We start from the raw sequence: 11,174 nt of genomic DNA on the forward strand, positions 1-11,174 counted from the left end.
TCGCCAGTTAAGAGTTTGTTATGAGCCAGGGTCCAGAAAAAGAAGTTCACTTTTGGAAGGGCTAGTGGATCCCAGACATTCTTCCAAAAGGCTGGGATTTGACTGCTATTTCTTGAAGCCTGCAATGCTCTATATCCTGCTGTTGTCGTGTAAACTCCGGACTGACCCCATCCCCATTTGTCTTTCATGGTTCTGTTGGTGGGCGCTGCTTCCTCCAGCAAATCTTCAAGCAAAATTTGTTGGTGTGTTAACCTCTCTAGGACTCCATGGAAATCCCATCCTATCCAATCTCCACGATGATCCCACTTTGACAATTCGAATATGGTATTAACTCCTGCCTACTTCAGCCAATCCCTGAGATCAGCTATGCCCTCATTATCCTTCAGGGGTTCTTTCCCCATAATTCTGTCAAGCCACAGTTGGGTGCGCTTGCCATTGCCCGGAATCCTGTAGGCCTGTTTGTTGAAGAACTTACTGCTCCTGCAGCATAGTTTCCACACCTGCGTGCTGTTGGCTGCATTTGCATTCTGAAGATTGCTAAGGGCTTTGTTGGGTTTGTATTTGGAGCTCAGCAATACACTAACCGGATGAGTGGGTTCATGGATCAGTTTCCATAAGATCTTTCCTCCCAATGCTAAATTTACGAGAGCTGGATCTCTGATTTGCAGCCCTCCATCTGCCTTTGTTTTTTTAACCACGTCCCAGTTCACCAGATGTATTTTATTTTCATTTCCCTTTCCTCCCTGCCACAGGAAGTCTCTAAGAAATTTGGAAATTTTCTCTGTCACATTTCTTGGAGCTAAGAGGAACGTTGCCTGGTAGATTGGTAGTGCCGACAACATTTCTTTGATTAAAATTACTTTGCCTCCCTTCGTCAGCCAGTAGCCTCCCCACACTGCAATTTTAGCTTTGATTTTCGAGATTATTTCACTCCAGAGCGATCTTTTATTTGCTCCTGATATAATGGGAAGGCCCAGATACTTGAATCTGTCCCAGTTTACTTGTCCTTTGAATCCGAGGAGAGAGGTTATGTCAGAGAGCTCCCTCTGATCTATGTTCCAACTATACACTTCGGTTTTATTCTCATTTATTAATGCCCCAGAGGCTCTGCAATAATTATTGAGGACTGCGTTTATGGCTCTGGCGATTCTAATGGTGGCTCCGCCTAGTAGAAGTGTATCATCGGCAAATAACGCGTGGTTTTGGGCTTCAGCTCCGTGGAAGGGCTTAAGACCCGGGATGCTGCCTTTTATTTTTTCCGCAGTAAGTTTTCGACTGAGTGATTCCGCCATTAAGATGTACAAGGATGGGGAGAGGGGGCATCCCTGTCTGATGCCCCTCTGACTTTGAAAGAAATTCGTGGGGCGGCCATTGACTAATGGGGCGATCCAAGGTTTTTCTATGCAGGCTTTAATAAGTTTGACAAATTGATGCGAAAAACCAAATGAAAGCAGGACCTTGCAGAGGAATGAGCGATCCACTCTGTCGAAGGCGCTTGCCATATCTAACTTGACCAGCATGCCTTTTTCATTCCGCTGCTTGCTGGAATGGATGATCTCCTGAACCTGAATTACGTTGTCTAGAATATGCCTGCCTTCAACGAATCTGCCTTGTGGGGGAGAGATCAGTTTTTTTAACAGCGGCTTAATCCTGTTAGCAATCAGTTTTGCCAGAATTTTGTATGAAGCGTTGCACAATGATATCGGCCTGAACCTTGTGAATGTCTCCGGATTGATGTCTTTGGGGATTAGAGCGAGATATGTGGAGTTTGTTCCTCCACCTACCTTGGCTTTTCTCATGAACCAGCGTATCATTTTGCATAGATCAGCTTTTATGATGTGCCAACATGACTTGTAGAAATGGATTGTAAATCCATCAGGCCCGGGAGCCTTGTCTGCGTCCATGGACCAGATAACTTTTATAATTTCCTCCTCCGTGGTTGGCCTGCAGAGGGCTGCATTTTCTTCAGAGCTAATAAGAGTGGGGATATTGGCAATGAAGTCAGCGACTTCTTCATCATTGTTGTGGGTTTCTTCCCTATAAAGATTCCTAAAGTAGGTTTCTGCAGCTGCTTTGATCTGATTATAACCTTTGCAGACGGTGCCCTCTGAAGTTTTAATCTCTGCTATGTGATTCCTAGTCAATCTCGCTCTGTATTGACGGTGGAAGTAGGAGGTGTTTCGGTCTCCAGCCTTCAACCACAAACTCCTAGATTTTAATCGCCAATATTCTTCCTCCTTTCTGAAGGTTTGGTGTGTAGAACATTGGGCTTTCGTTTCTTTCTCCAGCAGTTCTGTTGTAATGTCTTTGTTTTCCATCTCTGTTTGCAAAGTCTGCAGTGCATAAACTAACTCCTTTCTTTGCTCAGTAGGAGTGGGTCCTGGTCTCTTTATCCAGTTCTTCAACGCATATTTAGTTGCTTTTAGCTTTTGCTCCCAGACATAACTAGGGGATCCCGTGAATGTTTTGTCCCAGGCTGCCTTTACTGTCTCTGTATAGCCTTCCTTCTCAATCCATAGGGGGCTGAATCAGAAAGGTATGGGCCCTAGATCTTCTTCATCTTCCAGGAGGAGCTGGATGGGTTTATGGTCCGAAGCTAGTTTGGGCAGAATTTTAGTAATTATTATCTTTTTGTTCATCATTATGGAGCTTTGTACCATGAATCTGTCTAACCGAGCTGAGATATGATCCGTTCCCACTCTATTATTGGACCAGGTGTAAATGCCTCTGATAGGATTGAAGTCCAGCAAGTCGCAGCACTAAAAGAGTTCCTCCACCTCATCTAGCATGGGTTCTCTGTTACTTGTCCCTCCCCTCTTTTCTTTTGCTTTCATAATGATGTTGAGGTCCCTTGCTATGATAATGTTGTTGGGGGATGTCTGCTCTAGAAATGCTAAGAGGGAGTTCCAACGTTCTCTCTTTTCATAATAAGAAACAGGGACACAAAGATTAAAAATGGAAATAGACAGCTTACTTATTTTGTGCATCAATTCAGTTTGGATCCAATGCTGTGTTTCCATGTGGTTTTTCACCTGAAAAAGGTCATTGTTCCAGAGTGTTTCCAATCCTCCATAAGTACCCCTTGAGCTGACCGCTTTGCCTGCTCTTTTATTCCACTTTGAGCTACTGATCTCTAGAAGGGAATGTCCTTCTATTTTGGTCTCTTGGAGCATGAGGATATCTGAGGGCTCCACTTTCATAAGATCCTTGACTGCTTCTATTTTAGAGGCGTTCCCCAGGCCTCTACAGTTCCAAGAGACGATATTCATTATTTACTTGATGGGGTATTGAGCCCTACCTTGGAAGGCCTTGGTTTGGTGTTTCGCCCAATAGTAATTTCTATGGTAGCTTGGCTTCCTTGTGTTTTGAGTCTTTCTGCCTCCTCCTGTTGGCATTTTGGCACAGGTGTGGCACTACGATACAGGTGTTGTCCTTGATGGCAACTCTCTTTCATGACAGATCTCAGTCCAGACTACAAGTATGAAGAGAAATCTCATATACGCAGGTTAATTATGTCCAAGTTGCATATACACGCTGGTGATCTACAGTCTACGTCGCGTATACGCAGGTGAGCTACATACGAAGTCGCGTATACACGCAGATGCATGAACTTAAAAGGGCGTATATGTCGGGAAGCTTCCCTTTGGTCCGTGGTAGTTAGTCCTCGGTACTTGAGCCTATGTCTTTGGACCAAAGTATCTCGACAGACGTGTTGATCTCTAGTTTTGAAGCTGATGGTATTGGATTTCTATGGTTTTGGCCCTTGGTATTGAGCAAGGCCTAAGGCTATATAAGGAGAAGAAGATCATTAGGCATACACATTGAAAAGGTCTTGAATATCTGATAAAGAAAGAGATCTTGTATGCAGGTTCTGGGTTGCTTGATCTAAGCTAAGGAGAGATCACATCGGTTGATGGAAGACTAGATCTAAGGACAGATCGGGATCTAATGGTTTGAAATGCTCTATTATGATATGGTTGATTATGCGTATTTCTAGATCTGCATACTGACGCAATGTTATGTTCTGGATCTAACTGATGTCTGGTACAGCTGCAAGTTGAGAGAATTTATTTTTAGATCTGTACGCAGGTTGTCTTCGTTAAAAGAGCATGTATATGCGGGTTTCTCTCATTGAAGTAGCGTATATCTTTTGAAGCTTGATTTTTGGGTTTGCAGTTGGGTCTGACTGTTATTGCAGAGTTTTGTAGTCTGCTCTGTGTTCTGGTGACTGGGTTTGACAGGGTATCAGTGGTTCAGTGATTCAGAGATTGTTGATGCAAGTATTGGTTGTTTTGTAATCTGCTATGAAAGTTGAATGAATTGTGGTCTTCAGATTGTAATGTTGTGATTCAGGAATATCCAGTCTGAAAATGTATGAAAAGTGGTACCTGAAGGAAAGAAGATTGTAGGCCTACACCTACGTACTAGTATCTTAGCTAGTACAAGAGCAAAGGGGGTTGGAGCTCCCTTCCAAGGAAGTTTGGAGAACGAGAGAGGGTTGTAGCCCTCTGCAGGTTGTAGCCTGCATACTGGTATAAGGCTGCACCAGTACAAAAGATTGTAAACTGAAGTTCTTATTAAAGAAAGATAGAGACGACTTGCAGCAGGTGGTTTTCACCCACATTGGGTTTCCACCTTATATCATGGTGTTCATGTGTGTGGCTTTTTGTGTGATGATCTGTTATACTACATCGGTTTACTTTTAATATGGTTAATAATGTCCTGATGCATTTACTGAAGATAAACTAACTGAATCATAAGTTTTCTGGTTATACGCTGGTTTCTTTAGACACAGTAGCGTGTACATGCTTGTTCACTTAACTGAAGTCGCGTATATGTTTCATAGTATTTGAAAAGTTTTATTGATCTGATAATACTGATTCACCCCCCCTCTCAGTATTATTTCCAACAATTGGTATCAGAGCAGGTCCTTCAGAGAAGCTTGATCGCTTGAAGGTAGATCATTCATCATGAGCAACTACGAGAAAGAAGCATCAATCAGGCCACCGGTTTTTGATGGGACAAACTTCAATTATTGGAAGGTAAGAGTTACTGCCTATCTTCAATCTCTTGGTACAGAAGTTTGGGACATCGTAGAGTCAGGCTACACTTTTCCTTCAGCTACTCCTACAGATCCAGCCGAGAAAAAGAAGTATGAAACAAATGCGAAAGTAGTCAGTACTCTATTAGGATGTATATCCCAATTAGAATTCATGAAGGTAATGCACTATAAATCCGCAAAAGAAATATGGGACAAAATTGTCACGAGCTATGAAGGAGACAAACAGGTAAAGCGTGCTAAACTTCAAACTCTCAGGATTAAGTATGAGACTCTCAGAATGTATAATGATGAAAGTGTGGCTAACTATTTCCTTAGGGTAGATGAGATTGTTAATTGCATGAAAAACTTGGGTGAAGAAATAAGAGAGGCTATTGTGGTTGAAAAGGTTCTAAGATCATTGTCCCCCAAATTTGAATCTAAAGTGTCTGCAATAGAAGAAAAGGAAAATCTACGAATTCTTACTATGTCTCAGCTTCACGAAATTCTAACTGCTTATGAAATGAGAAAAGGAGGTCCATCAGACAGAAGAGAGGCTGCTTTCAAGGCTTCAGGCAAAGAAGATTATTATGAGACAAGTCACATGCCAGAAGATGAAGAAGAAGAATCAAATTTCGTCAGAAATCTTCAAAGAGGTTTTGGAAGGTTCAGAGGTAAGTTACCTTTTAAATGTTTTGCTTGTGGAAGAGTAGGTCATTATGCTACCAAATGTCCTCACAAAGATAAGAATGACAAGGGAAAGGAACCTGCTAGATGGAACAAGAAACAGAGTGCAAATAAGAAAAGCTACTACACTCATGAAGTTAGTGATGGTCTATCAATCAGTGATGAAGATGAACGAGGTAATGAATATAAGTTGTTAATGGCATTTGAAGATGATGATTATATGGATGCTGTAGATATGGATAACCTTTATGATGAAATTACTGGACTCAAGAGATGTATAGAAGAAAAGAATATGATCATTGATACTCTACAATTTCAAATTGATGAAAAGGAAAAACATCTTGAAAAATTGGAATGTGAGATTGTTTGTCTTAGAAAGGAGATTGAGAAAACAAAAGCGATTAATCTTAAATTTGTTAAAGGATCTGAAACCTTGGATGAGATTATCAATGTGCAGCGATCTCCTCTGATCAAGACAGGTCTTGGATATAATGGAGAAACATCTCAAGCATCCACCTCTAAAAGCTATCTTGATGCAGCAAGGAGAAGCGAGCAAAGGCCAAATAAAAGTCATCAGGTGAATCACGGACAGTTTACCTCAAGAACAAATAAAGACCATCAAGAAACTTGGGGACAAACTGCCTTAAGGACAAACAAAAGCTACAATCAGCCTCAGGTAAAATCTTCCCAATTTGCTCCAAGAATGAATGTGAATAGAAGCTACAATCGGTTGGATGATAGATCTGATTATCGCAGAAGTTTCTTTAATGGCCAATGCTTTTCTTGCCATAACTTCAGTCACAAAGCAGCTCAATGTGTTGCCTACAAGACAATCATGACTAGAGAAGCTCAAAAGCAAGGGAGAATGACTGGAACCATGAAAAGGACTTATAACAACTTTTCAGTTCTTGAAAATGAAGTTGAATGCTCTATTTGTAATAACTTTGGTCATGAAGACTCTGAATGCAGGAGCAGTTTCCGGAAGACAACTCAGAAGGAACAAACCTCAAATGTCAGAACATGGAGAATAAAGGAACCGCAACCAGAAAGATGTGGGATAGCCTTTTATGCAGAAGGTCAAGAAAGTCTATGGTACATTGACAGCGGATGTTCGAAGCATATGACAGGGGACAAAGAAAAACTTGAGTCATATACCGCATTAAAAAAGGGGAAGAAAGTCTCTTTTGGAAACGACATCTCTGCAGCCATAAAAGGAAAAGGTGTTGCTCCATTGAAAGAGAAGGTCAAAGCTGGAAATGTTTTGTATGTTGATGGATTGAAGCATAATCTTCTGAGTGTCAGTCAGATGTGCGATCAAGGAACAGAGGTAATATTTAGATCAAATGGATGTTGTGTTCGTGACCTTGATACAGGTAAAACAGTGATCAAAGGAAGAAGGACTCCAAATAATCTATACATATTTGAAGAAGGACCACAACAATGCTACTTGAGCAAGGATGATGAACACTGGTTATGGCATCGGAGGTTGGGGCATCTAAGATTTTCACAAATAAGGAAAGCATGCAAATATCAAGCAGTTCGCGATCTTCCAGATATCAAAATTCCAGACAACACCATATGAAAACCATGTCAGTTTGGAAAGCAAACCAGAACTAACTTTCCAGAGAAGGAAGGATCAGCTAGCATGCCTCTTGAGCTAGTACATACAGATACATGTGGTCCATTCAGGAAAAGGACACCTCGAGGAGAAGAATACTTGATATTATTCATTGACAATTTCTCCAGGTTTGTCTGGTTAGGGCTTATGAAGCACAAAGATGAAGCATTCGAAAAATTCAAATCCTTCAAAGCTTTGGTTGAAAATGAATCAGGACACAAAATTAAGTGCCTCAGATCTGACAGAGGTGGGGAGTTTACCTCAAACGAATTCTTCGATTTCTGTGAAGAACATGGGATAAGAAGAGAATTCTCTACAGCTAGAACTCCTCAGCAAAATGGGGTTGTGGAAAGAATGAACAGAACAATCCAACAAATGGCTCGTGCTATGCTTGATGAATCAGGTACTCCCGCAACTTTCTGGGGTGAGGCTGCACATGCTGCGGTTATTATTCTTAACAAAACAAATGTCCGAGTAAACAGCACTCAAACACCTCATGAGCTCTGGAGTGGTGAGACTCCTTCGGTGAAGCATTTCAAAATCTTTGGGAGCAAATGTTATATTAAGAATACTGATGAGCAACTTGGAAAACTTGAACCAAGAGCAGATGAAGGCATTCTTCTTGGTTATTCTCCACATAGCAAAGCATACAAGTGCTACAACAAAAGACTTGGCAGAATTGTTGACAGCATTGATGTAGTGGTCGATGAGAAGGGATATATTCCTAGGCAAGTTCATCATGAAGACATTGAAGAAGATGAAGGCTACCCTCAAAGGCAGAATGATGAAGAAGAAGAACCTCAAGAAGAACCTCAAGAAGAAGAAGAACCTCAAGAAGAACCAGAGGAGCATACAAGAATAGAAGAGAAGACTCCATCCAGATATGTTCAAAAGAATCATCCAGAATCTCAGATTGTGGGGCAGAAAGAAGCAGGAATACAAACAAGAAGAAGAATTGCAGAAGCTTCAAGCTATTTGGCATTACTCTCTTCCACTGAACCACAAAATGTGAAAGAGGCATGCAAAGATGAATGTTGGGTCAAAGCAATGGATGAAGAACTTGAGCAGATCGAAAAGAACAATACTTGGGAATTGGTTCCTAGACCAAAAGATAAAAATGTCATAGGGACTAAATGGGTCTTCAAAAATAAATTGAATGAAAATGGAGAAGTAATTAGAAACAAGGCCAGACTTGTTTGTAAAGGGTATGCGCAGCAAGAAGGAATAGATTTTGAAGAGACCTTTGCTCCTGTTGCAAGACTTGAGGCCATCCGAATGTTCCTTGCTCTCTCAAGCTTTCAAAACTTCAAGGTATTTCAAATGGACGTGAAATCAGCCTTTCTGAATGGAGACTTAGAAGAAGAAGTATATATTGAGCAGCCAGATGGTTTCATTCTTGGGAATGATCCAAACCTTGTATGCAGATTGAAAAAGGCTCTCTATGGTCTCAAACAAGCTCCAAGGGCTTGGTACTATCGTTTGGACAAATATCTTCACCAACAAGGTTTTTCAAAAGGATCAGCAGATAGCAATCTCTATATGAAAGTTGAAAATAACAAATTGCTAATACTTGTTGTGTATGTAGATGATATTATCTTTGGCAGCAATGAAGAGGCTATGAGTCAAAACTTTGCCTCGGTTATGCAGAAAGAATTTGAAATGTCATTACTTGGAGAATTGACATACTTTCTTGGATTGCAAATCCAACAAAATGAAGGAGGTATTTTCTTGTCTCAAACCAAGTACGTCAAGCAGATCTTGAAGAATTATGGCATGGAAGATTCAAAGCCAGTTTGTAGCCCCATGGTTACAGGATGCAGCCTCAGTGCAAATGATGAATCAGCAGCAGTTCACCAACCAACTTATAGATCCATGATTGGGAGTTTGCTTTATTTGACAGGTACCCGACCAGATATTATGCATGCAGTAGGAATTGTTGGAAGATTGAGAGCCAACCCAAAGGAAACTCATCTTCAGGCAGTCAAAAGAATCTTCAAGTATCTTCAAGGGACCCAAAACTATGGCTTATGGTACCCTAGAGATACAGATCTCACTCTTCATGCTTACACAGATGCAGATTGGGCCGGAAGTGTGGATGATAGGAAAAGCACAAGTGGTGGTGCTTTCTTCATGGGTTCCAGATTAGTATCTTGGTTCAGCAAGAAACAGAGTTCGATTGCCTTATCTATAGCTGAAGTAGAATATGTGGCTGCGGCATCTTGTTGCACACAACTTCTTTGGATGATGCAGACCTTGCAGGATTTTCAAATCACTTGCACTCCACCAGTCTCTATCTTATGTGATAATACAAGTGCAATCAGCATTTCAAAGAATCCAGTCATGCACTCAAAGACCAAGCACATACCAATCAAGTACCATTTTCTTCGGGAACAAGTGCTTGAGCAAAAGGTCAAGTTGGAGTATGTTCCTTCTAAGGAACAAGTTGCTGATATTCTCACAAAACCACTGCCCAGGGAAACTTTTGAGTATCTCAGACAAAAGCTGGGAGTAATTGATGCTTCATCCTGCTGTTGAAGCTTGTCTGTTCTACAGAAAAGTTGGTATACGCGAGTTACGTAAGGGATATCCGCGTATATACGCCGATTTGTGCAGGGAAAGTCGCGTGTATGGTGTACGCGTGTTGCAGAAATTATATCCGCGGACATACGCTGTTTTATGCAGGAGAAGTCGCGTATATGGAGTTCTGAACAGCAAGGGCAGACTCCGGTTGGAGAAGGTCTGAAATGGGTATGCCAGAATTCTTCAGGCATAGTTTCAGGGGGTGCAGCAGGCACAGGTTCAGGGGGAGCAGCTTAAAGTCTCATAAAGCATTGTTGGCATTTAGATGCTTTTGGTTCTAGTTGTTGGTTTCAGGAGAAGGAGCTCAGAAGGAAATCTTGGTTGCTGATCTAAATGATGTGTATCAGATGCTGCTTGTGACTTTCATAAGTCTTGGTCTAGATTTGTTGTCTCTATGTCATGTATCTCTTCTGTGATATCTCTTTTATGGTGTCAAGGTCATGTAACGGCCTTTGTTGGTTTCCCCACTATGCCTGGGATGAATGATGTAATATAATTGGTTGGTTCTGATGTATCCCCTCTTGGTAGGGAGTATGGATGTATGTCTTGAGTCTTTTGGTGATAGGAAGGTCTCTTATGATGTATAAGTCTTGGTTCTTTTTGAAGCACATCTTTTGCAGATCTTGCCTACAGTCAGGGGGAGCATATTTCAGCACAGCCAAGCAGAGATATTAGCATGTACTCAGGGGGAGCACAGCCCTTTGCCCTTGATGACAAAGGGGGAGAATGATTCTAAGGATCGTAGGGTTGCCATCAAGTCAAAAGGGGGAGATTGTTGGCATTTTGGCACAAGTGTGGCGCTACGATACAGGTGTTGTCCTTGATGGCAACTCTCTTTGATGACAGATCTCAGTCCAGACTACAAGTATGAAGAGAAATCTCATATACGCAGGTTAATTATGTCCAAGTTGCGTATACACGCTGGTGATCTACAGTCTACGTCACGTATACGCAGGTGAGCTACATACGAAGTTGCGTATACACGCAGATGCATGAACTTAAAAGGGCGTATATGTCGGGAAGCTTCCCTTTGGTCCGTGGTAGTTAGTCCTCGGTACTTGAGCCTATGTCTTTGGACCAAAGTATCTCGACAGACGTGTTGATCTCTAGTTTTGAAGCTGATGGTATTGGATTTCTATGGTTTTGGCCCTTGGTATTGAGCAAGGCCTAAGGCTATATAAGGAGAAGAAGATCATTAGGCATACACATTGAAAAGGTCTTGAATATCTGATAAAGAAAGAGATCTCGTAT

Source organism: Pinus tabuliformis, chromosome J (genome assembly GCF_031772625.1).
Source record: "Pinus tabuliformis cultivar Carrire ecotype Pingquan chromosome J, CPIR1, whole genome shotgun sequence".
In the NCBI taxonomy this organism is placed as follows: Eukaryota; Viridiplantae; Streptophyta; class Pinopsida; order Pinales; family Pinaceae; genus Pinus; species Pinus tabuliformis.